The sequence below is a fragment of the Bos javanicus genome, chromosome 27, assembly GCF_032452875.1.
Source record: "Bos javanicus breed banteng chromosome 27, ARS-OSU_banteng_1.0, whole genome shotgun sequence".
Classification (NCBI taxonomy): Eukaryota; Metazoa; Chordata; class Mammalia; order Artiodactyla; family Bovidae; genus Bos; species Bos javanicus.
In genome coordinates, this window is record NC_083894.1 from 23,622,736 (window position 1) to 23,649,580 (window position 26,845).

Sequence of the window (26,845 nt, forward strand, 5' to 3'; positions counted from 1 at the left end):
ATGCTACGAAAATCCTAGAAATTTCAAAAAATAGATTGTATTTTTAAACAAAAAGTGGTATATTCTTTGGTTTAGCTTTTGGAGATTTATTTTTTGGTTTAGCATTTGGAGATGTTTCTATCTGCATCATTTCTGAGTTAGAACATAAACATTTAAAATTTGAAGACATTCTAGAGTGACTGTAGTTGAATGACAAAACCAGGCATAATAATTTCTCCCCCCTTCTTAATCATCCACCACAATAGCTATTTTAACAAAGCAATACCTTATCCTCAGAATTCCTCAAACTGGATGGTCTTTATTCTCAACTTTCTTTGGAGTACTGGCTTTCACAGAGTCAGACTTATTAAAATACATTAGGCTTAGAATTTGTTCTTTGTGTACCTAGGCCATGGTTTCATAACCTAGATCTGTGAGCAAAAAAGAACCCTACTAACTGGAATTGCCACCTAAGAGAAGACAACATTTTCTCCTGTCCGCCATTATTTTGTACATAGAGAGCAAAGAAAGTGTACTTTCAACAAGCTCACCAAAACTCACAAGACCTCAGTTTGATTGCTGAAAGAGGAACTTATTTTTGTATCACAGTAAAAATTATGCTTCAGAATTAGAGTCAACAACAGAAGTAATTGTCACTTGGGGTATCTTCTGTTGTTTGTAAATAATTTATGGGAAGACTAAAGCTTGGGGATTCCCAGGTGGCTCAGTGGTAAAGAATTTGCCTGCCAATGGAGGAGACATGGGTTCTGTCCCCAGATCAGGAAGAGCCCTGGAGGAGGAAATGGCTACCCACTCCAGTATTCTTGTCTGGAGAATTCCATGGACAGAGGAGCCTGGTGGGCTACAGATGATCAGTCGCAAACAGTTGGACACAACTGTGTGACTAAACAAAACAGGACTAAAGCATGCATTGCATGTACTTGCCAGGACCTAGATGTGGGGTACCTTATGGAGTTTTCAGTAAGTTCCCCTCACCTCTCACCTGCCTGTCACATGAGACGAGGCAACACATTGACAAAAGGAAAACTATAATCAAATAACCAAGGTGGCCTGTCTGGTACAGGCAGACCTTGGAGATATTGTGAGCTCGATTCCAGACCACTGCAGTAAAGCAAATATTGCAATAAAATGAGTCTCACCGGTTTTTTGGTTTTCCTATGTATATAAAAATTACACTATGCTATAGTCTATTAAATGTGAAATAGCATTCCATCTAAAAAATTAATATATGTACCTTAATTTAAATAGTTTGTTACTTAAAAAATGAAAAATAATTAGAAAGGTAACATCAAAGATCACTGATCACAGATGACCCTAACAAATATAATAATAAGGAAAAAGTTAGAAATACCTTGAGAGTGACCAAAATGTGACACAGAGACACAAAGTGATCGATGCTGTTGGGAAAATGGTGCTGATAGACTTGCTCAATGTAGAGTCACCGCAGACCTTCCATTTGTTAAAAAAACACAGTATCTGCCAAGTACTAAAGACAAGCATAATAAAATGAGGTCTGCCTGTACTTGCAAAATAATAAAAGTCAAAAATGAAAGTAAAAGTTCAGGCTTACTTACAAACCATCAATCCATATAGCTTCCCAGCATGTTCCTTGTGTACCCAGGCCATCGTTACACAGCCTAGATCCGTGAGCAAAAAGAACCCTACCAACTGAGATTGCCAGCTAATAGAAGACTTTTCTCCTATCCATCATTAGGAGATGGCTAATGGAGTTGGTTTTTTTTTTTTTTGTTTGTTTGTTTGTTTGGATGTTAGTTCTAAAAGGTCTTGTAGGTCTTCATAGAACCATTCAACTTCAGCTTCTTCAGCATTACTGGTTGGGGCATAGACTTGGATTACTGTGATATTGAATGGTTTGCCTTGGAAATGAACAGAGATCATTCTGTCATTTTTGAGATTGCATCCAAGTACTGCATTTCGGACTCTTTCGTTGACCATGATGGCCACTCCATTTCTTCTGAGGGATTCCTGCCCGCAGTAGTAGATATAATGGTCATCTGAGTTAAATTCACCCATTCCAGTCCATTTCAGTTCGCTGATTCCTAGAATGTCGACATTCACTCTTGCCATCTCTTGTTTGACCACTTCCAATTTGCCTTGATTCATGGACCTGACATTCCAGGTTCCTATGAATATGGCTCTTTACAGCATCGGACCTTGCTTCTATCACCAGTCACATCCACAGCCAGGTATTCTTTTTGCTTTGGCTCCATCCCTGCATTCTTTCTGGAGTTATTTCTCCACTGATCTCCAGTAGCATATTGGGCACCTACTGACCTGGGGAGTTTCTCTTTCAGTATCCTATCATTTTGCCTTTTCATACTGTTCATGGGGTTCTCAAGGCAAGAATACTGAAGTGGTTTGCCATTCCCTTCGCCAGTGGACCACATTCTGTCAGATCTCTCCACCATGACCCGCCCATCTTGGGTTGCCCCATGGGCATGGCTTAGTTTCATTGAGTTAGACAAGGCTGTGGTCCTAGTGTGATTAGACTGACTAGTTTTCTGTGAGTATGGTTTCAGTGTGTTTGCCCTCTGATGCCCTCTTGCAACACCTACCATCTTACTTGGGTTTCTCTTACCTTGGGTGTTGGGTATCTCTTCATGGCTGCTCCAGCAAAGCGCAGCCATTGCTCCTTACCTTGGATGAGGGTTATCTCCTCACTGCCGCCCTTCCTGACCTTCAACGTGGGATAGCTCCTCTAAGCCCTCCTGCGCCTCTGCAGCCACGGCTCCTTGGACGTGGAGTTGGCTGCGACGGGCGTGCTAAAGCGCAGGCAGTGCTGCACTCAGTATGCCAGCAAATCTGGAAAACTCAGCAGTGGCCACAGGACTGGAAGAGGTCAGTTTTCATTCCAATCCCAAAGAAAGGCAATGCCAAAGAATGCTCAAACTACCGCACAATTGCACTCATCTCACACGCTAGTAAAGTAATGCTCAAAATTCTCGAAGCCAGGCTTCAGCAATATGTGAACTGTGAACTTCCTGATGTTCAAGCTGGTTTTAGAAAAGGCAGAGGAACCAGAGATCAAATTGCCAACATCTGCTGGATCATGGAAAAAGCAAGAGAGTTCCAGAAAAGCATCTATTTCTGCTTTATTGAGTATGACAAAGCCTTTGACTGTGTGGATCACAATAAACTGTGGAAAAAAGAGATGGGAATACCAGACCACCTGATCTGCCTCTTGAGAAATCTGTATGCAGGTCAGGAAGCAACAGTTAGAACTGGACATGGAACAACAGACTGGTTCCAAAAAGGAAAAGGAGTTAGTCAAGGCTGTATATTGTCACCCTGTTTATTTAACTTATATGCAGAGTACATCATGAGAAACGCTGGACTGGAAGAAGCACAAGCTGGAATCAAGATTGCCGGGAGAAATGTCAATAACCTCAGATATGCAGATGACACCACCCTTATGGCAGAAAGTGAAGAGGAACTAAAAAGCCTCTTGATAAAAGGAAAGAGGAGAGTGAAAAAGTTGGCTTAAAGCTCAACATTCAGAAAACGAAGATCATGGCATCCGGTCCCATCACTTCATGGGAAATAGATGGAGAAACAGTGGAAACAGTGTCAGACTTTATTTTTCTGGGCTCCAAAATCACTGTAGATGGTGACTGCAGCCATGAAATTAGAAGGCATTTACTCCTTGGAAGGAAAGTTATGACCAACCTAGATAGCATATTCAAAAGCAGAGACATTACTTTGCCAACAAAGGTTCATCTAGTCAAGGCTATGGTTTTTCCTGTGGTCATGTATGGATGTGAGAGTTGGACTGTGAAGGAGGCTGAGTGCCAAAGAATTGATGCTTTTAAACTGTGGTGTTGGAGAAGACTCTTGAGAGTCCCTTGGACTGCAAGGAGATCCAATCAGTCCATTCTGAAGGAGATCAGCCCTGGGATTTCTTTGGAAGGAATCATGCTAAAACTGAAACTCCAGTACTTTGGCCACCTCATGTGAAGAGTTGACTCATTGGAAAAGACTCTGATGCTGGGAGGGATTTGGGGCAGGAGGAGAAGGGGACGACAGAGGATGAGATGGCTGGATGGCATCACTGACTCAATGGACGTGAGTCTGAGTGAACTCTGGGATTTGGTGATGGACAGGGTGGCCTGGCGTGCTGCGATTCATGGGGTAGCAAAGAGTCGGACACGACTGAGCGACTGATATGATCTGATCTGAATGGAGTTGGTTTTGGACAGAGAAGTCTGGTGTGCTGCAGTCCATGGGGTGGCAAAGAGTCAGACACAACTGAGCTACTGAACTGAACTGAATGGCTATGAAATCTTAGCCTAGGTTTAAAAAGAACAAATTCTCATAACATGAGAATTGGTTACTAGGGAGGTGGTGTAACAGAAATTAGGAAGCCACCCAAACTCCTGTAACTTGAGGAATCTGGCTTAGAAGAGTCTTGGATGGGTGAGTGAGCTTTTCTACTGGCTCTTAAATCTTTGAGTCTTATTTTAAACTTTTGGGGGTATATTCTTTGCTCTATCTTTTTTTTTCTTTTTCATATCTATTCTTTTTCTTCCAATTAACCTAATTTCAAGTGCACAAGCATTTTTCACAGAGAGGAAACCATAGCTGTAAGGCTAAGCTATTTTTAGGATTAGGACACTCTATAAGGAAAGTATTTTAGAATAACTGTTCATAGCCAATTATTGCACAGAGAGTCTGGCGAAGAGTTAAGCAGAGAAAAATAAAATTTAAGACAAGAAGTGGGGAAAGACAGATGTATATGATCAGAGCCTCTGGCTAGATGGTCACCTCACAACCTCTTTCCAGGTGTTGTTGCACACGCAGGATGTAGGGTCCTGGGAACGTGATGAGAAGCATTACTGCCACACAATAGGAAGGTCCCTACTGGCCAAGAAGACTTGGAGAAAGGTAGCTGGTTACTGCTTTGAATGTGTTGACACCTACTGTTCTAGTACAGTGAGACAGCTGGCATACAGGGGCTGGCATCAAGAGAACAGGCAAGAAGAGTTTTTGATTGAAGGAGGGAGAGGGGGTGGCATGTGGTAGAGCTGAAGAATCGTCACAATAGGAGATGGAGGGCAAGCTGTAATTTCACTTGCATCTGACGTGAAGAACTGATGCTTTTGAATTGTGGTGTTGGAGAAGACTCTTAAGAGTCCCTTGAACTGCAAGGAGATCCAGCCAGTCAATCCTAAAGGAAATCAGTCCTGAATATTCATTGAAAGGACTGATGCTGAAGCTGGAACTCCAATACTTTGGCCACTTGATGCGAAGAACTGACTCATTGGAAAAGACCCTGATGCTGGGAATGGTTGAAGGAAGAAGGAGAAGGGGATGCCAGAGGATGAGATGGTTGGATGGGATCACCAACTTGATGGACATAGGTTTGAGCAAGCTCCAGGAGTTGGTGACGGACAGAGAAGCCTGGCATGCTGCAGTCCATGGGGTTGCAAAGAGTCAGACATGACTGAACGACTGAACTGACTGACTGATGTTGATGGCACAGGTTCTAGTTTCTGGTAGATTCAATTCTATCTACCCTCTTGAAAAACAATCCAGTGATGTCACAGCAGCCCTGGATTGCATTCTGAGTGGCTGCTGCAGCCTTCCTGTACTGTTCTATGTTCAAATCTCGTGTCTCAAGAACACCAGCACCTCCTCAAATAAAGAAAACCCCCTTGTCATTTCCTGCATCATGAATCTCTTCAGTTCTTCAGTTACTTTTCTCCCTCTTGTCTCTCTTTGTCCTTTCTCTGGGGCCTCCAGTCTCTCAGCTCTTCATCATTCACATCTTTGGAAGTTCACTGCTTGAAGGTTTGTATGTATGGGACTTACTGTACCTATAACTGGTGGAGGTTGCAGAGAGTCAGACATGACTTAGAAACTGAGCAACAACAACTAGTGTTTGCTTGGAGCTCACAGAATATGCAATATTCTACTCAAAAAAGGAGGTGCAGAGAAAGAGGCACAAATACCCTCCACCTGTATTTTAGTAAGGTAGACTTTGTGTCCAGTCAAAAGTTCATAGGTATGATAGTTAAATATCTAATAATCGGTTTTTTAAAAATGTGTGCCCACAATCCGCTAGTGTTTCACCTTAGACAGATTTTTGCTGGATTGTTTCAGTATCAGACAAGTCTGTCAGCCAAAAGCAAAAATCAGTGTTGATTTTAATAATTGGATAAGAAAGCAATGCATTCTCTTCTACTTCAAACAAAGCCTGAACACATGGATTTCATATACCTGTGTGTATCAGTCAATAAGCATTACCTACTGTGTGCAAGATACTACACTGGCTTAGGGAGGATGAAAAGAATGAAAATGTATTCACATCTCCTGTCCTGGGGGATCATAGAGTTCCCTTGGAGAAATAAGACATGACATTATAAATTTAATAAAAATATGTAAAAAAGATTTTTAAATAAAAATCAAATAAAAATTATATTTTAAAATAAAAATATATCAGATAAATGCTACATTAGTAGTGATAACATTTTGTACTCTCATAGAACAATGGAGGGTCAAAAAATAACTAAAGCCAGGCAACCCCAAAACTCAGTAGAAAATTATTTATTTCAGAGAGTATTTATTTTCCACCAGGGCTCCTGAACCATAGTTTTGGTGGATAAATCCTAGATGTGAATAGAACAGACCATACCTGGATTGAGGTGAGTCAGTCTTGGGATGATTCTGTTTATCTCAAAGGCTGGAGGGTTGTGTTTGTCTAGGACATAACTCCAGCCTTCAGCAGCCTTTCTAGTCAACTCAGTGATCTGTACCAATATTATCATTTTTTTATGTACACCTTGGTGTGAAAGCATTGGGAAGGTCTATGAGATCAGAAGATACTTATGCCTCCAGAAAGCAATACTTGTGTGAGGAAGGTCTGGGAAGACGGGCACAAGAGAAGGTATTTGCCATTTTGTCTCCCCTTGTAGACTGTAATGAGCCACTGCAAAGCAGGAACCTGATCCTTCCTCTTTCCCCCAGGGCTGAGCTCACATAATATTTGTTTAAAACTTAATCGGATGAATCCATGTCTGAATCAGTGATTCAGTGAGCAAGTGTCTTTGTTTCTTCCCCTCCCTCTCACTCTTCCGCTCACTCAGTCCAGCTTCCCTACCAGGTGTCCACATCTGCCTCTGCTGGTTTTTCAGCCTTCCTTGACTTCCTTGTTGCTGGATCATGCGACCATATTTTCATTCTCATCTTTCTTGACCTCAGCATCACCTCCATCTCCAGATTGCCCCTCTCATTTCAAAAATGTTGCTTCTTTAAGCCTCCGTGACATCACACACTGCAGGTTTTTCTTTCTTCTCTTCCAATCCTTGTCTGGAAGTCCTTCTCTTCCAGTTCGCTCTGCTGGCTCCTTCTCAACTTGGTCCTTAAATACCAGTGTCCAGGCCCACTCTCTTCCCATGTGGGACCCTCATACTCTGAAGCCCCATCTCTGTAAGTTTTAGGTCCCACAGAACTCATATTTCATCCCAGACCTCTCTTCTGATCTTCACACTCCTGTAACCAGTGATTTAAAAGAGTCTGACTGACCTTGTCCAAAACTGAAGTTGACTCCTGCTACCACCCAGTCCAGCCATGCCCCTTGCAGTTTTCTCTACCTCTACCACTCCATCTTCTCAGCTCCCTGGGGTCTTCTTGGGCATCTGCCCCTCCCATGTTCCCACAAACAATCCACTGCCAAGTGTCTGCTAATGATTCTCCCTCCAAAATGTAAGTGATAATTGATCGCTTTCCCCATCTTCATCACCAGCCCTGAACTATCACCTCTTACCTATCAGTACTCAGATCTGATCCTCTTCTTCCCAATACATTCTCCTCAATGCAGCCATCATGGTCTTTGAAAACTGCACGTCAGATCACATGACTCATCTCCTTAAAAACCACAAAGAGATTGTCAGGGCTTAACAGGAACTACAAGTCTATATAACCTAGTTGTCACCTAATTCTGTAGCATCGTCTCATGCCAGCCTTTCCATCAATTTACCAGACTCCAGCCACAGATTCTGTTTTCAGAACTAGAATCAAACCAATGTGGTCTCCTAGCTCAGCAGTTCTCCACGTACAGCCGCTGGAGCAGCAACAGTGGTATCATTTAAAGAAAATATAAATTCTTGAGCCTCACCCTAGACCTACTGACTGAATGAGAAAACTCTAGAAAGAGGGTTCAGAAGATGATTCTGATGTACACTTGAGTCTGAGAACCATTAACTTTGCTAATCTGAGATGGGAATGCCTAAAATCCTAGTTCTATCTGTTTTACTACCCAGATGTATCTGATTTGTCAGGTTCTTTTGGTGGGCTTAGTGGAGGAAAGTTATTGGAGCTCCAACTTATTGAAGCCCACGATATTGCTTGTCCAACCTAGTAAGTTGACTGGGGAAAGCAGTTCTGAATGACAAGATATATACACACTTATGTGTACTTTTATGTGAGCCTTTGGGCATTCTGCTATACCACATTCCAAAAAATAAGTAGAGGTCAACTGATACTCGGGCTTCCCAGGTGGCGTTAGTGGTAAAGAACTGGCCTGCCAATCCAAGAGTCATAAGAAATGCAGGTTTGATCCCTGGGTCAGGAAGATCTCCTGGAGGAGGGCACAGCAATCTACTCCAGTATTCTTGCCTGGAGAATCCCACGGACAGAGGAGCCCGGTGGGCTACAGTCCTTGGGGTCACACAGAGTCGGACATGAGCGACTTAGCAGGCATTCACGAAACTGATACTCACATAATACTCTAAGTGTACTGCTGCTAAGTCGCTTCAGTTGTGTCCGACTCTGTGCGACCCCGTAGGTGGCTGCCCACCAGGCTCCTCTGTCCATGGGATTCTCCAGACAAGAGTACTGGAGTGGGACTTCCTTAAATAAAGATCTAGACCTTCTTACTGTCAAACATTACCTCTTGTTTTCTTGAATTGTTACTGAAATTTGCATATGGATGTCTTTTTCTCTCTCTTAAATCTCAAGTTTACTGACGCCTTGTAATACTAAGTTTTATTATATATTGAGTGAATGGTCGATAGAGCCATTTTCTTAGTTGAATTTGGAATAAATATAAACCACCTCATGTTTTTAAATATGATGCAAGAGGGAAGTCTTTCCCCAGAGATTATTCAGTGCTAACTTTCATCTGTTATAGTGCCGAAGTTGTTCTTCTATGAATTCTTAAACCTCTATAGAATTTTCCAGAAAGTTCTAGCAGCTGTTTGTCTTCACATGAAAGGCCAATTATGTACTGAGAATTGTTCACTCAGCCTGCTTCATTTATGTCTCCACCTTATGATTGGTCCTTAGAAACCACCCACTTGTCAACCTGTCATGTAGCAGGACAACATTTATGGCCTTCTGAGATTATCTTTGTGTATGCAAAAAATTATTGTCCCAGAACATGTCTAAATGTTTGAGGAGTGTTGTTGAAGGATTGTGCAATTTAGTAGGACTGTTGGAAGCAAGAAAAAAAATTTTTCTGTGTATCATATTATCCCTCCCTCACCATACTTGAACTAATCCAACAGTGTCCTCAAGGGACTGGCTCAGGTCTAAAAGCCAAAACCTCATTAGCCTCACTTTTACTTCCTTTCCAAGCTCTCAGGGCTCTCAACAGGCTATACAGGCAAAGACTGATCAGCTTCTGAGATTTCTCTTTTCTTGTTTATTTTTTCAATTGTTTTGTAAAATAATGGCCATTAGTTACAAAGTTCTTTTTAAAAAAATTCTTTGTTATGATCCTCACTCCCAGTTGTGTCTGTTTGTGTAGTCATTTACACGCCCATGTAATTTCAGGAAAAGCAGAAATGTTTTTAGCACTTAGTGTTTAAACAAGTAAGTTACTTGCATTATCTTATGGTAATCATTTAATAGCATCACCAAAGTATAGTCAAAAGACTACTTGATACTCTAATAGTTGCCTTAAAATACACACATGTATGTATATTTTACACACAAACATAACACTTTTGATGTTTATCAAGGAAAACACAACTATAATTGTATTTTGGTTGCTTTAAGTTCCAAATTCTTTTGTTTAGTAAAGACTCTACAAGTGCTTGATGTGCAATAAGATTCTAATTTGTAAAAAAAAAAAAAAAAAAAAAAACTTCCATTTTCTACCTCATTAGTAAAAGTACATGGTTTGAATTTGGTTTGGAAGCTAAGATCTTATTCAGATTAACACAGAAAAGAAAACAAAGAAGGATGTCGTATCCTGTTGATAACGTTGGCACTTACCTTAAAGTCATGTTTGAGGAATGGCCCTAGAGACATGTCTGTGTCATGTTTGTCAATAATATGAGCTGCTAAAAATCTTCTGTGCGCTTTCAATGGTATTTTAGAGAGTTTCCTTATGAACTCACTTGAGAGAGAACAGCAGCAAAAACAACACAAATTTTTAAAAACATGGCCAGATCTCTCTCTGATGTAAGACTCGAAGATTTCAGTCTGATTTATTAGACCCTGTAGGCAGTGTTTTCAAGTAACAGACTGTCCCTACTGTGCTCAGCAACACATGCTGACAGGCTCTAATGAAGCCACAGAATTGGATGCATTGAGATACAGTACTATTTCACATGTTTCATAAGTCAGCTTGCTGGGTTGATATACACTTACATTGCACTAGAGAATCTTTCCGTATTTTTAAGTCTCTAAGATATAATCAGAAAAAATAATCAGAGAAAGTCTATTTTCAAAAGAAATAATACCACCAAGAAGTGGTGGTATTATATTTTATGTATTATTACCGAACAATATATTCTTGTTATATAACACAATAAGGCATTCACTTTACTGCATTACCTTATGTCTGTGTATATGTCAGTTTGGTGTGAACACCATATGCCTGTGTATGCTCACATCATTCCTTGTTGAAAAATCTAAGTTCCTTAACAGTAGAACTAAGTTTTTATTATGTTGTGCATAGTTCTTATTTTTGCTTAAAATGTCCAAAAGAACTCAATAAATATGCTAATAATTGATGATCATCAACCCGAGCAGAATCCTTAGCTGCAAAGAATGATGAGAGAAAAATTGTAAGAATAGAGGCCAATTGTTCTGCCTGTTTACATCAGGTCTGCCACAAAAGAACATCCTATTTAATTGTGTCAAGGGAAATTTGTGATTTTGAATATTAGGAGCAAATTAATGTCTTTGAACATGAAATAGCCTTTTTTAATGAGTTATTTAGAAATATGTTTATTAGTTTCCAAATATATGGCTTTTGGGGGGCCATACTGTATGGCATGTGGAATCTGGTCCCCCACCAGGGCTAGAACCCATGTCCCCTGAAAAGGAAGTGCAGATTCTTAACTACTGGACTGCCAGGGAAGTCCCCATGAAACAATCTTTTAAAGGAGCATGAAAAAAAAATCTAGTTCTCTAGGAAATAAGATGAATTTTAGTTCAGTTAGTTTCACAAATGTGTACAAAAGATAGTCATAAATTCCTTATTTGAATATACAGATAAATGGATTTGTTACTTATTGCTGCATATCAAGGTACCCTGAAATTTAACAACTTAAAATAACAATGAATGATCCCACACAGTTTCTGTGCATCAGAAATTTAGGAGCAGCTTAGCTGGGTGGTTCTGGCTTAGCATCTGTCCTGCGCTTGCTGTCAGGATTTCTGAAGGCATAACTAGGACTGGAGGATGTTTCCAATATGGCTCACTCACATGGCTGTTGGCAGGAGACTTTGGTTCCTTGCCATGTGAACCACACAGCAGGACTTAAGTGTCCTCATGGTATGGGAACTAGCTGATCCTAGTGCGGGCCACACAAAAGAGAGAGCAAGGAGGAAGCTCCAACGCTTTGTGTAACATCACGTCAGAAGTTTCCCTTCACCATATTTTATTGGAGAAGGGAATGAGCCTTCACCTTTTAAAGGAAGGAGGGTCAAAGATTTCTGGACATATATTAAAACCGTCGCAGTAAACGCTATGGGTAATACCATCTCTATGCAGTAAAGAAAGATTACTTCCTAGAACTCATATGGTTTCAGTTTGGCTAAGTTTTTTGCTGACAGACATTTCCAAGAGAAACTCGTGACGTTTCAGCACAAATTAAGAATTATTTAAAGTTTGGAACTTTAAAGATATGCTAAAACTTTAAGAAAACCGTGATCTAAAGTGTTTAATTTTCTTGAGGCTATAGAACTAGCTCCGAGTTCTCCAAATACCCCATTTAATTCCTTTGGGGGTTAATTATATGGTAGAATGTCAGCTCTATATGAAGTCCACGGTAATAATCTAAATTCAGTGTAACAGTCTGTGCCTATCAAAGTAAGCAAGTTTTACAAGGGGTAAAAAGAGAGAAAAATACTACAGTCCTTGCCTAAGTAGAACAAAAATCTTCCAAACATTTAACTGTAACAATTAAACTATTGAATAGCAATAGGTATCAGTTAAAAGAGCTAGTAGATATTATCTTAAATGTTTTGATTAACAAATTAAGGCATTTAATAAAAGCAATTTTGATTTATTTTTATTCTTAATTTTGCATATCATAAAAGAAAATTTACTATAGTTCTTAAAAAAAATAGTTTTAAACCCTAATGTAAATAAGGTATTTGAATAGAAATATTTTCAGACCTACCTCAACAAATCTTTAATTTTCTAGTACTCAAGGTTCTCAGCATGGAGAATATATGGAAAAGTACTGTTTATTAATTGAATTTTGACCCAAATAGTAAGAAAAACGGATGTGGGAATTAAAAGTAGGCCTAGCAGAGAATGTGAGACATTTACTGAATTTCTACAAAAGACGCTTAAAAATGGGTCACTCTTTCATCTGGGCCATGTGGATTTTGTGTGAATCATTATCAGGAGAGCCTGCAAATAACAGTCCTTTTAAAAGAATATTTGTTTCTTACCTAAAAAAATAAAGATAGAAATTTCGGAAAACCCTGAGAATTGAATGAAGTGTGCTCCTGACTCAGGGCTCATATAGTGGTAATTTCCTATAGAAAAGACAGTGGTTCATAGGAAAGAGGAAAAGTCCTCTTTACAAAGAGAATTTTCTGTTTGTTATCCAAATGCACTGAACTAATTAGATATCTCACTTTAGGATCACATCACTGTCTTCAATTCCTTTACTATTTCCCTATTTAGGTTAATAAACCTAAATATTCAAAAACTGTGTCATTCTTTCCTGGTATTAGATTCTGCAATTTAAGTAAGTGGGATGACATCAGTTTTATGGTTTTAGACTCTTACTGTATTATAATCCTTAAAAATGGGAAATATATTATTTTCATGTTGTAATTTTAAAACATGTTACCAAATATGTTCTTTTGTTAAGTACAGAAAATGGATCCTTGGATGAAGTTGGGCACCCATTACAAAAGTTTGGAGTTATCCCAACAGGATCCTAAGTTCTCAAAAAGAATTGATTGGATAAGTTTTTAACTCACTTCATGGAGAGTGAAAGTCACCATGAGGCCATATATTCCAAATGGAGATCAAAAAGAGTTTATGATAATACAGCGGCATTTGGTTGAAGTTTAGAATATATTTCTTTTTTTTTTTTACTTAGTGCCAGTTTGATCATTTAAAACCCAAACTAGCTTTTGTCAGCTTAAACAATAAGTCACAGAGTTGAACAATGTTTGGAGAAGGATCCAAGGAGTGGATTGAGGGAAGCAGACAATAGTGGGGTGGTTTTGATAGCATGATTTCTGCAAGGATTCTTTGCCATGGAGAAGAAACGGGTTCTCAGTTATCATGCAGTTGCTGTCTGGGGTCAGGTGTCTATTCTATGCTTCCTGTATGCTTTCATTTTTGTTGATGTGCTCATAATCACAAACATTTTTATAAACTAAATATCCACTAAACCAATTACTTTTGACCATGGTGAAAGGTATACCCATTCTAAGTATAAATTAGCCATTTGGCATCCCCGCTGATATGAAAAATCCCAGTCTGCGAAAGCGAGCTCCATCTGAAGTGCTCCTTGTCAGCACCTGGCTTTGGAAAGAGTTCACTCAGTTGTGGCTTCCCAGGGTTGCCAGTGGTAAAGAACCCACCTGTCAACTCAGGAGATGTAACAGACTCGAGTTCAATCCCTGGGTCAGGAAGATCCCCTGGAGGAGGCCACAGCAACTCACTCCAATATCCTTGCCTGGAGAATTCCATGGACAGAGGAGCCTGGCAGGCTACAGTCCATGGGGTTGCAAAGAGTTGGAGATGACTGAGGAACTTGCACACTTTATTAGGCCACAGGACTGGAAAACCTCAGTTTTCATTCCAATCCCAAAGAAAGGCAATGCCAAAGAATGCTCAATTGCACTCATCTCACATTCTAGTAAAGTAATGCTCAAAATTCTCCAAGCCAGGCTTCAGCAGTACATGAACCGTGAACTTCCAGATGTTCAATCTGTTTTTAGAAAAGGCAGAGGAACCAGAGATCAAATTGCCAATCCACTGGATCATCAAAAAAGCAAAAGAGTTCCAGAAAAACATCTATTTCTGCTTTATTGACTATGCCAAAGCCCTTGACTGTGTGGATCACAAGAAACTGTGGAAAATTCTGAAAGAGATGGGTGTACCAGACCACCTGACCTGCCTCTTGGGAAATCTGTATGCAGGTCAGGAAGCAACAGTTAGAACTGGACATGGAACAACAGACTGGTTCCAAATAGGAAAAGGAGTACATCAAAGCTGTATATTGTCACCCTGCTTATTTAACTTATATGCAGAGTACATCATGAGAAACGCTGGGCTGGAAGAAGCACAAGCTGGAATCAAGATTGCCGGGAGAAATATCAATAACCTCAGATATGCAGATGACACCACCCTTATGGCAGAAAGTGAAGAAAAACTAAAGAGCCTCTTGATGAAAGTGAAAGAGGAAAGTGAAAAAGTTGGCTTAAAGCTTAACATTCAGAAAACTAAGATCATGGCATCCAGTCCATCACTTCATGGCAAATAGATGGGGGAAACAGTGGAAACAATGGCTGACTTCATTTTTCTGGGCTCCAAAATCACTGCAGATGGTGACTGCAGCCATGAAATTAAAAGACGCTTACTCCTTGGAAGGAAAGTTATGACCAACCTAGATAGCATATTCAAAAGCAGAGATATTACTTTGCTAACAAAGGTCCATCTACTCAAGGCTATGGTTTTTCCAGTGGTCATGTATGGATGTGAGAGTTGGACTATAAAGAAAGCTGAGTGCTGAAGAATTGATGCTTTTGAACTGTGGTGTTGGAGAAGACTCTTGAGAGTCCCTTGGACTGCAAGGAGATCCAACCAGTCCATCCTAAAGGAGATCAGTCCTGTGTGTTCATTGGAAGGACTGATGTTGAAGCTGAAACTCCAATCTTTGGCCACCTGATGTGAAGAGCTGACTCATTGGAAAAGACCCTGGTGCTGGGAAAGATTCAGGGCAGGAGGAGAAGGGGATGACAGAGGATGAGATGGTTGGATGGCATCACCGACTAAATGGACATGGGTTTGGGTGGACTTCGGGAGTAGTGATAGACAGGGAGGCTTGGCATGCTGCAGTTCATGGGGTCGCAAAGAGTTGGACACGACTGGACAACTGAACTGAACTGGATATGTGCCAGGTGCTTAGAAGAGTGCCTGGCACAGAGTAGGTGCTGGATAAGAGTCACCTCTTACTACGTGTTGCTTGTTCCCTGTGGCAGTTAGGCAGTTTGCCATTTTGTCCAACTTTTCCCAAAACGCTACCCTTTCTGATGCCTACAATCATGTGACTCTTCTTGACCTGCTTCTCTCTCCGCCTTTCCTTTCTCAACCTCTTTCTGTCCTCCTCAGCTTCCACCTGCCCCTGTAAACACTCGTTCCTTAGTGATATTAGTCAAAATATGGTGCACTTGGTCATTTCAACCCTGTCTTTTCTCTAAAACTCTGAACCATTGCCTTCTCCTGCCATCTCCTATCTCCTATTCAGCCTTTGATAAATATTTGTTGAAAATATATCTAGCAGAACATTTAGTTACTGATGAAGTCAAAATGTTATCTAACTTCTAAAGTTATGTGTCAGTTTCAGTTGGCCCTTGTATGTCTACAAAGTCTCACTTTTATGGCTAATGTGCAAAATACACTTAAGTTTTATATAGAAAATTAACGTTGAAGCACTTCTACCTGGATGCTGATGATTTCAAACTTGCTATGGCTAATTATCCTTCCAATCCTTCCATCTAAATTTAAAAACAAAAATGTGGCTAACTGTTCATATTCTTACTTAATCTTATAGTTTACAGGCTTTCATGCCTTCTCTGGGTGCATTGCTCTCCCCAAGTCTTATATTCCTAATCCTCAACAATTCTAACCTTGTCAACATTAGCAGAAGTTGAAAATGTGTCAGTGTCACGAACTTAATTTCTCAGAAGGCTCACAATTCACTGACTTATTTTGAAATGCAGCTTTCTGGGACTAAGATAAACATTAAAAGATACATGAGTGGTTCTTAAGGCTTTTTATTTTATTACCATCTGTACCCTACATAATGCCCCACAGAGAGAGAGGGGAGCAAGCGGAGAAATGAAATTTTTGTGCACATTCATAGAAGAAAGAAAGGAAGAGAGGTGTACCAATTAGGGCTCCAGTAGGAAATAGAAGAAGCACGTAAAATAGGATTATATGGGGGGAAGGATCAGTTACAAAGGGACTGTTTACAAACTCATAAGGGAGGAGAAATACAAGGGTTAGTGCAATAACCAGTAGGGCGTACCCCGAGCTGAGCCATGATCAGGCCCCAAAGAGAAGTTAGCAGGACCTAGAGGGGAAAAGTCTGCAGAGGTAGCTGCTTGAGAAGAGCAATGACCTTGGGTAAAAAGACAGTTCAAGGCAACTGTAGGATCCATAGGAATAAATACTCCTTTCCCTTTGGAGGGGTTTAGGAATCAATTTCCAATGTGGGAGAGGGTTTCTTCCATACCACCAAGCAGTTCTCCAGACACCACTGAGTATCCTTCCATTTAACTCAGCTCTGACACTATCCACCTGGAGGTCACATCAGATCTCACGTGTTAAGGGTTCAGTCACACAGACTGCCCCCTCCCTCCACATCAGATGCCACTTGTAAGCCCACGTCATCACCTGTGCTTCGGACCAACAGGCTATAGACTGGAGCTTCCGCTGACTCCCTTTTTGGGTTGAACTAAGCTGATAGAGTGGCTTGCAGAGCTCAGAGAAACATTTTACCTACTAGACTACTGGTTTGTTGTGAAAAGATATAACTCAGGGACAGCCAGATGGAAGAACTGCAAAGGGTAGGTATGGGAACATGCCCTCTCCAAGCACACCAGTCTCCTCAAATCTCCAGGTGTTCATCAACCCAGAAGCTGGCCATTTAGGTTTTCATGGAGGCTCCTTACATAGGCATGACTCCTGGCAATTCACTGACCACTGGCAACTGAACTGGGTCCCCATTTACACCCCTCTCCTTCCAGGAGGCTGGTTGGCTTCACTGGCAGCCAGCCCCCATCTCTAAGTGGAGTCAAAGAGTCACCTCATTAGCATAACAGAAGACACCTTTTATCACTCTCCTAACTTAGAAAATTCCAAGCATTTTAGGAGCCCTGTGCTAGGAAAGGGATGGAAGATCCAAAGATATATTTCTTATTATAAATAATATCACAGCCTTATATCTCCTACTGGGGCTTTCCATAGGCCAAACCTACCCTAAAACCAGGGACATGGGATGCTATTGATGGAATCCTTGTTCTCATATAAATTATTATCCAAACTGGGACGTTTTTGAGAGTTAAAGGAGCTGTTAAAATTAATTATATTAATAACTACTGCAAAAAAAAGAAAAAGAAACCTGCTACCCAACAATTATATTACTGTTGAAGATTTTCCTACCAGTGAATAATGGGCGCCACTGTAGCAGGAAGGTCCCTACTGCTCCGTTCATTCTGTGGCAGAGTTGCTGCACCTTTGCTTCCCCACACATTTCTTGCATGCACACGTCACATACACCTAGCCCACATCTCCTCCTGGCCCACCAGACTGTGCATCCTGTAGGCTGCAGCAGGCACCAGAGCACAACTGGCTTGTCCACCGAGGACACGTACGGCAGCCACACCTGGCGCTTCTGTCAGTCAGGACTGAGCTGCCCTGAGCTGCTTGGGTCTGAGTGCACTTTGTTAAACCAGTGAGCAGCCTACATGCTGCTCTTGAAAGGGAGGTATTTGTTAGATCATATCTGGAAAGGGTCAGGAAAAGAGGATCACCACCAGTCATCTTTTTTGTAATTTAGTTTTTTAAATTTCTGGCTGCCCTGAGTCTCCATTGTAGTGCACAGCCTTTCTCTAATTGCTGCACACATCCTTCTCTTATTGTCAAACACGGGCTCTGGAGAGCACAGGCTCAGCAGCTGGCAGTGCGTGGGCCTCTCTAGCTGTGGCATGTGAGATCTTAGTTCCCTGATTAGGGGTTGAACCTATGTCCCCTGCATTGGAAGGTGGATTTTCAACCACTGGACCACCAGGGAAGTCTCACCAGTCATCTTTCAACTATAACCATATATTAAAGTAAGAACTTTGTTCTCTGCTCATGAATCTCACACACTACTAGAGGAGCCTATAGAAGTCAGAAGGGTAAACCCATCGTGACTTATTTAATACAACTCTTCACCTATCTATGTCATCAAAAAATGAACATTTCAAAACTAAACCCATGCTTACAGCAATTGCACTCATTAGTACTCAGTGAAATTGAAAACTTATGTTCATACAAAAACTTGCACACAGACATTTATAGGAGCTTTATTCATAATTGCCAAAATCTGAAAACAACGAAGAGGTCCTTCAGTAGGTGAATGGGTAAAAAACTAACACATTCACACAATGGAACATATGGAGTGCTTAGAAGAAATGAGCTATCAAGCTATGAAAAGACACAGAGGAACCTTTAAGTGCATATTGCTAAGTGAAAAAAAGCCAATCTGAAAAGGCTACATTGATTCCAACTACATGATATTCTGGAAAAGGCAAAACTATGGGAACAGTAAAAACCTCAGTGGTCACCAGGGGTTAGGAAGGAGAGAGGGCTGAATAGAGTACAGAGGATTTACAGGGGATTTTTAGAGCAATGAAACTGTTCCCTACGATACTTTAATGGTAGATACATGTCCTTATACAGGGGCTTTCTTGATGGCTCAGACGATAAAGAATCTGCCTGCAATGCGAGAGACCCAGAATTGATCCCTGGGTCGGGAAAATCCCCTGGAGAAGGAAATGGCTACCCATTCCAGTATTCTTGCCTAGGGAATTCCACCAACAGAGAAGCCTGGCCTTCACAAAGAGTCAGACACAACTTAGCAGCTAACACTCACTTTTTTCCTGTCCTTATTCATTTGTCCAAACTTGTAGAGTAGACCACACCTAGAGTGAACCTGAATATAAACTATGAACTTTGAATGCCAATAATGTGACTGTGTAGGCCAATCAGTTGTAACAAGTGTACCATTCTGGTGGGAGTTATTGATAATAGTAAGGCTATGCGTGTGTCCTGGAGAAGGAAATGGCAACCCACTCCAGTGTTCTTGCCTGGAGAATCCCAGGGACAGGGGAGCCTGGTGGGCTGCCATCTATGGGGTCACACAGAGTCGGACACGACTGAAGCGACTTAGCAGCAGCATGCATGTGTCCAGGCAAGGGATTTAGGGGGAAACTGTAGCTTCTTCTCAGTTTTGCTGTAAACCTAAAACTGCTCTAAAAATAAAGTCTATGTTTTCAGTGAAAGATGACTGTCAAAGCTGGAGAAAGACTTTGTAAACCAAAACAGATGATATCAGATTGCCAATCAGACACAGCTTTCTCAATGAACTTCTTTGTTCAGATGAAAGCAAACAGAAATCATTGACTGGTTAACAATATCACAGACAGGAGTGATTTCAAAAGCGTCTATAAATAGATATGGAAACGAACCCATTTTCCAGTGTACCTACTTTCCTTTAATGTTGTCTTTCATGTCTTAAAAAAAAAATGTGACTTTCCAACCCCTTCCTGTTGTCCATGGTGGGCACAAGGGACTCTTGTGTGTTCTCCTCTGAGACCGAGGGAGTTCCATCACTGAGGGACATTTTCTTGCAATTTTTAGGGACATAATTATGCACTTTGAAATTTACTATACAACATTTTGTGGGAATAAAAGGGAATGTTTTTAAAGGGAAGGAATAATTTACTCTGTCACTGATTCTTCCCATTTTTAAGAAGGCAAATAGAGAAAAATTCCTATAGAAAAAGACAATATTCCAGACACTTCTGCGCCAGCATCTTTAATATTTGAAAACATACAAAATAAGCACTACCTATAAAGACAGACGGAGAAGGCAATGGCACCCCACTCCAGTACTTTTGCCTGGAAAATCCCATGGACGGAGGAGCCTGGTAGGCTGTAGTCCATGGGGTCGCTAAGAGTCGGACACGACTGAGCAACTTCACTTTCACTTCTCACTTTCATGCATTGGAGAAGGAAATGGCAACCCACTCCAGTGTTCTTGCCTGGAGAACCCCAGGGACGGGGGAGCCTGGTGGGCTGCCATATATGGGGTCGCACAGAGTCGGACACGATTGACGCTTCTTAGCAGCAGCATAAAGACAGAAAGGACAAAATAAATGGTAGCATTTTTCCCTACATGGAACCTACAAGTAGAATCTTTCAGCCTCTCATTACTGTCCTTTGTTGTAAGGGGGTGACTTTCAAAGGGCATTTTTTTTTTTTTTTTGGTCACACTGAATGGTTTGTGGGACCAAGCAGAAAGAACTCTGTTCCCCCCTGCAGTACAAGTGTGGAGTCCTAACCAGTGGACCGCCAGGGAATTCCTTCAAAAGGCCTTCTTAACGGTAGTAGGCTATCATCCCAATTCCAAAACACAGAAAAAAGTAACTGTCATAGGCAATATATAAATACATTTCTATATAATATATATACATATTTCTATATTATATATGTGTATATATATTATTTTATATTAAATAATGTATATTCTTGGGCTTCAAAATCACTGCAGATAGTGACTGCAGTCATGAAATTAAAAGACTCTTTCTCCTTGGAAGGTAAGCTATGACAAACCTAGACAGGGTATTAAAAAGCAGAGACATCACTTTGCCAACAAAGGTTCATATAGGTCCTACGGTTTTTCCAGTAGTTAGGTACAAATGTGAGTGAAAGTGAAAGTGAAGTCGCTCAGTCGTGTCCAACTCTTTGTGACCCCGTGGGCTGTAGCCTGGATGGGCTGTAGCCTACCAGGCTCCTCTGTCCATGGGGTTTACCAGGCAATAGTACTGGAGTAGATTGCCATTTCCTTCTCAAGGGCATCTTCCCAACCCAGAGACTGAAGCCAGTCTCCCGCATTGTAGACAGACGCTTTACTGTCTGAGCCACCAGGGAAGTCTGGTGAGAGTTGGACCATAAAAAAGACTGAGCACTGAAGAATTGATGCTTTCAAACTGTGAATGCTGGAGAAGACTCTTGAGAGTCCCTTGGATGGCAAGGAGATCAAATGGTCAGTCCTAAACAAAATCAACCCTGAATATTCATTAGAAGGACTGATACTGAAGCTGAAGCTCCAGTGCTTTGGAGCATCAGGCCACCTGATGCGAAGAGCCGACTCATTGGAAAAGACCCTGATGCTGGGAGATTGAGAGCAAGAGGAGAAGGGAGTGATAGAGGATGAGACGGTTGGATGGCATCATCGACACAATAGACTTGAGTTTGAACAAACTCCAGGAGATAGTGAAGGACAGGGAAGCCTAACGTACTGCAGTCCATGGGGTCGCAAAGAGTTGAACATTACTTAGCGACTGAACAACAACAACAATGTATATGACTTGACATATTAATAAAACTAACATATTAAAGAAGAAAAATCCTACTCCATTTTTACCTGAAATCATTAAGATGAACTTAGAAATCATCAAGATCAATTAGAATGTTTTGTCATTTTATAAAATGGGTTCAGATACAACATCCATTACTTGTGTTACTATTTATGTTAGCAGCTTCTGTGTAGTTGGTATAAATTCCTAAAAGGTATCCAGCTGAGGTCCTTCTGTAAGTGCAGAAAGCCATTCTAGCAACAGACCAAATGAATCAGCGTATGTCTACAGCGTTTCCGCAAGGCACGTCAAAATGAGCATTTCCCCAAAACGTTTCATGTCCAGAAACATAAACAGACGCACACACAGTCTAGGTTCCCACACACAGCTTTAAAAGACTTCATTAAGAGAAAGCAAATTGTTTCCTCTCCTTTTACTAAAAAGCTTTCTCTTTAATGGCTTTTTAAAAATTCAATTGTAAAACAACTAAAACAAATGAACATAAATGAAAAATCTTTGCATGTGGAGCACTACTGGAAGGTAAGGAGAGCCACAGAAAAGGTTGTGTTACTATCATTTGAATATCACAGAGAAAAATAACAAAAGACGATGAATAACTTTTTTTCTCTCATTTGGAAGTTATTACTAGACTTCCCTTTGTTCCATTGAGAAATGAGAGAAGAAAATATGAAGTTACAGCGAACCCATATGGCCAGCAGGAAAATCCTACTTAATTGCTTTATTGCCAGAAATGTTAAATCACTTCCTGAGGATACAGTTCAAATGAAACATATGGCAGCTATTAAGAAAAAACCCCTAATGAATTCAAAAATATGCTTTTTATGGGAGCTTTCTCATAAGCAACAGTCATGCATATTACTTAAACTATATATACAAATATACACTTGGTTTTTTATCCCCACAAAAATTTGATGAACACCTACTTTGTACCAGATGATACAGACAGCTTGCATGAAGTGATTTTTTTTCCCAAGCCCAGAAATGCACTTTCCTGGTGGCTCAGTAGTAAAGAATCCGCCTGCCATGCTGGAGACCTGAGTTTGATCCCTGGGTGGGAAAATCCTCTGGAGAAGGAAATGGCAACCCACTCCAGTATTCTTACATCAAAGGCAAAAAGAAATCTCCTGACCAGCACTTTCTCCCCAGGGGTTCAACACCCAGGAAAACCATCCCATTTCCGCCTGGGTAGTCCTAATTATTTACTATCTTCCTACACCTTTTAATGTTGCACCAATAAAGGTGCTAATCATTGTCATTCAGCAACCTCTGAGTGGAACTATTCTCTATCTTCTTCAACTGGATCATGAATTCCACACACACACACACACACACATACACACACAAAAGTTGCTACTAATTAAGAAACAACAAATAGCTTTAATTAATTGAAATCCAGGTGTCAGCATTTTTTTTAATTTATTGCCTTTCATCACTAGAAAATTTCACAAATCTAATCAATGTATTCATAAACCATTTTCTAAAGAGATGGTTCTCCCTCAAATTCAAATATAAATCAGCTGAAGGATATCCAGCTGTTATTACTATGTGATTATGCTTTAAAAGAAAAGGTATTAAATGTTGGATACATTAAACTTTGACTTTTCCTTTCTCCATGTGCTGATATAGCCATTGCTGTTATTTAATGGAGGTGAGTTTTGGTAACTTAAAGAATCATGCAGAGCATGGGGTGATATTCTAAAGTAACTGGCACTGTCTACGTGACATATTGGTTCTGGCTCTTTGGAGGCTAAAATATTTTTGTTTGATAGGGCTAATATCTTTATGAAATATTTACTTACACATGCTTGGTTATACACTTTGTAATCAAATAGAATAAAATATGGAGAAGGCCTGTCACTGATCAACTTGGAATTGGAGTAAGACATTCAATTTGTCTAAAACACTTTAGCCATAAGAAGAGAGAGCTTATTTAGAGAATTTTTAAATGTTTCATACAGACATCCTGCACAAGTATTTTGTGGTCTAAGTCAATATCTGTACATAGGACCTCTGCAAACCTTTCTTCTCCTTTGTTTCAAAATACTCTGATTAGCATTTTGAAATTAGTGATCTCGAAGATCAGCATATGAGTAGTTGTATCCTGGCTTCCATTCTATTAATGTGACCTCACAAAACTTACTGTGCTTTTTAAGACTTCATGGAGTTGGTGTAAGGATTGAGTGAGTTTATGCAGGTAAAATCTTAAAACTGTACCTTGTACATACTGAGAACCTAGTAAGTGTTAGCTCTTCATACTCTGAGGAACCTTCTCCATGAAAGTGAAAATGTTAGTCCCTCAATCGTGTCCGACTCGATGCGACCTCATGGAGTTTAGCCCACCAGGCCCCTCTGTCCATGGGATTCTTTACGCAAGAATACTGGAGTGGGTAGTTATTTCCTTCTCCAGGGGATCTTTCCAAACCAGGGTTCGAACGTGGGTCTCCTGCATTGCAGGCAGATTCTTTACCAGCTGAGCCAATTACCTATTTACCACCCTTTACAACCTTGTCAACAAAAGGGTTTCTATTTTGTTTTGTTGTTTATTTGCTTGAAACAAAAGAGAAAATTTAATTTTAAAAGCCCTTATCTTTAGTCAGGGGACAAATCTGAGGCTAGGTTTAAAATATATAGTATGGATTTAATTCCATTCTTAGATGTTTCCCAAAATAGAGACATAAGAAGTAAACAAACATTGCCAAAGCTGTAGGATGACTTTCTTGTCAAGGGAAGACAGAATCAGAGAAATTCTTCTTGAAACAAAGAAGAAATCAGATGATCTTGCTGTAAATAAAAGGGTGCTGAGGACAGGGGTGGAAGCCTATGCAGTCCATCTGATGCCCTGCTGTCTGGACGTGGTCCTCCACTCTGCCATTTAAAATAACCCGATGTTCTCCTCAGGGCTGCATCTTTGCCAGGTTGCAGAGTCAGCATTCACAGCCAGAGAACAAGAAGTGAACAACTAAAGGTAGATCAAGATTAAGTCAAAATATGCTTTCACTGTAGATCAATCTTTGCCAAAACAAATCCTCCATTTTTTTATCCATAGATTTTTCCCTTATTTGAAAAACTGCATCAATCTCCAAATCCTGTAAATTCCAAAGGTGAGGTTCTCGACAATAATCAATATCTCACAAAGAAAATAAGAGTCTTGATCTTTGAGATTTCCAAAAATGGAGATTGATATTATTTTCTTAGGCTGACCTGCAAGAGAGGTGCACATGAACTTTCCTCTGTCCCTCTCTCGCTCTCTCTCATACACATGTGCACCAAAATTAATTTCCCATTTGAGCCTATTTTCCTTCCCTCAACTCTGAAGACTTTGTCCCCTAAAGAAGGGGAGAGAGACATGCTTGTAGACATCTTGTGTGGTCAGCAGTTATGGAGTAGAAAGCGTGAAATCCCAGTAGGCCAGATAGATTTATAAAAGGCTTTCCAATAAAAGTTAATACCCTCATGCTAACTGTATTTTATACATGAGTGACTGAGGTGAATGGCAATCATAAGCTCACTTCCTTAGTTTGTTTTAAGGTACCTTAAAGTCTGTTGAAGACATCTCATCCTGAACTCTAGTTTCTAAATAATAGTGATAGATAATCGTTACTAGGAATTGAACTTCTAAACCTCTCATTTCAGTAATTTGCTCATTGGACCAGTGCCCAAAGTAGCAAATAGAGCGGCTGTCTTTTCCTAAGGACCTCATGTGCTTTACAGAAGCCACTACATCTGGTGCTTTCAGCAGCCCTGTGAAGTCGAGGTGTTTATCCCCCTTTTATAAAGGAGGAATCTGAGCCTTGAGAGGACTGGACAGAGACTTGAAAGGCCCAGATACTGACCAAACAATTAACATTCTTTGCCTCCCAAAATAGGACAAAGAAATTGAACTATAAAAAATTCGATCCAAATTCAAAGTGTTTTTAGTTTCATTTATTGCAATACCTTTTAAGGGTGAGATGAGTCTGTCTTCAGAGAGGAAGACAATTACATGACTAATTTACAATGAGCTTAGCTGGATCTAGTGACTTTACAACAGTACCACAGCTCGCTCTCCTTTTTCTTTTCAGCTTCATTGAAGTATAGTTGTCAAATAAAATGTTAAGACATTTCAAGTGTGCACTGTAGTGATTTGATATGTATATATCAAATCAATCATCATTTGATTGGTGATTATAGAAATCAGATCATATACCTCATTTGATTGATGTATACATTGTGAAGGGCTTCCCTGATGGCTCAGAGGGTAAAGAATCCGTCTGCAATGCAGGAGACACGGGAGATGCAGCTTCAATCCCTGGGTTGAGAGATCCCCTGGAGGAAGAAATTGCACCCCACTCCAGTATTCTTGCCTGGGAAATCCCATGGACGGAGGAGCCTGGTGGGCTACAGTCCTTGGGCTCACAAAGAGTCGGACACAACTGAGTGACTAAGCACAGAACACATACATTGTGGAAGGATTCCCTCTTTCATTAATTAATATACCCATCACCTTACATATTTGTCTTTTTTTTGGTGAGAACATTTGAATTCTACTCTCTTAAAAAATACTAATTATATAATACAGCTATCAACTGTAATCCCCATGCTTTACATTAAATCCTTAGACCTTATTCATCTTATAGCTGAACATTTATACCTTTCACTAATCCTTCCCTATTTCTCCCACTCCACCAGCCCCTGGCAACCACTTTTATACTCTCTCTGTTTCATGTTTTTTTTTTTTTTTTAAAGATTCCACATATTAAAAATACCATGTTGTATTTGTCTTTATTTCACTTTGCATAATGACGTCAAAACACATGTTATAGCAAATGGTATGATTTCCTTCTTATTCAGGCCTGAATAATATTACACACACACACAACCACACACACACATGCACACCACATCTTCTTTATCCATTCATCCATCAGTAGGCACTTAGGCTGTTACCGTATCTTGGCCATTGTGGATAATGTTGCTGTGCAGCTGGGAGTGCAGATACCTCTTTGATATCCTCTTTCCTTTTCTTTAGACATATATACCCAGACATGAG

At 40.3% G+C, this 26,845-nt stretch overlaps 1 protein-coding gene across 3 annotated transcripts in view; it reads left to right on the forward strand.

Moving 5' to 3' along the window:
- The window catches only part of DLC1 (DLC1 Rho GTPase activating protein), a 514,129-nt gene that overhangs the window by 272,732 nt on the left and 214,552 nt on the right, over positions 1-26,845 (forward strand). The window lies entirely within an intron of this gene.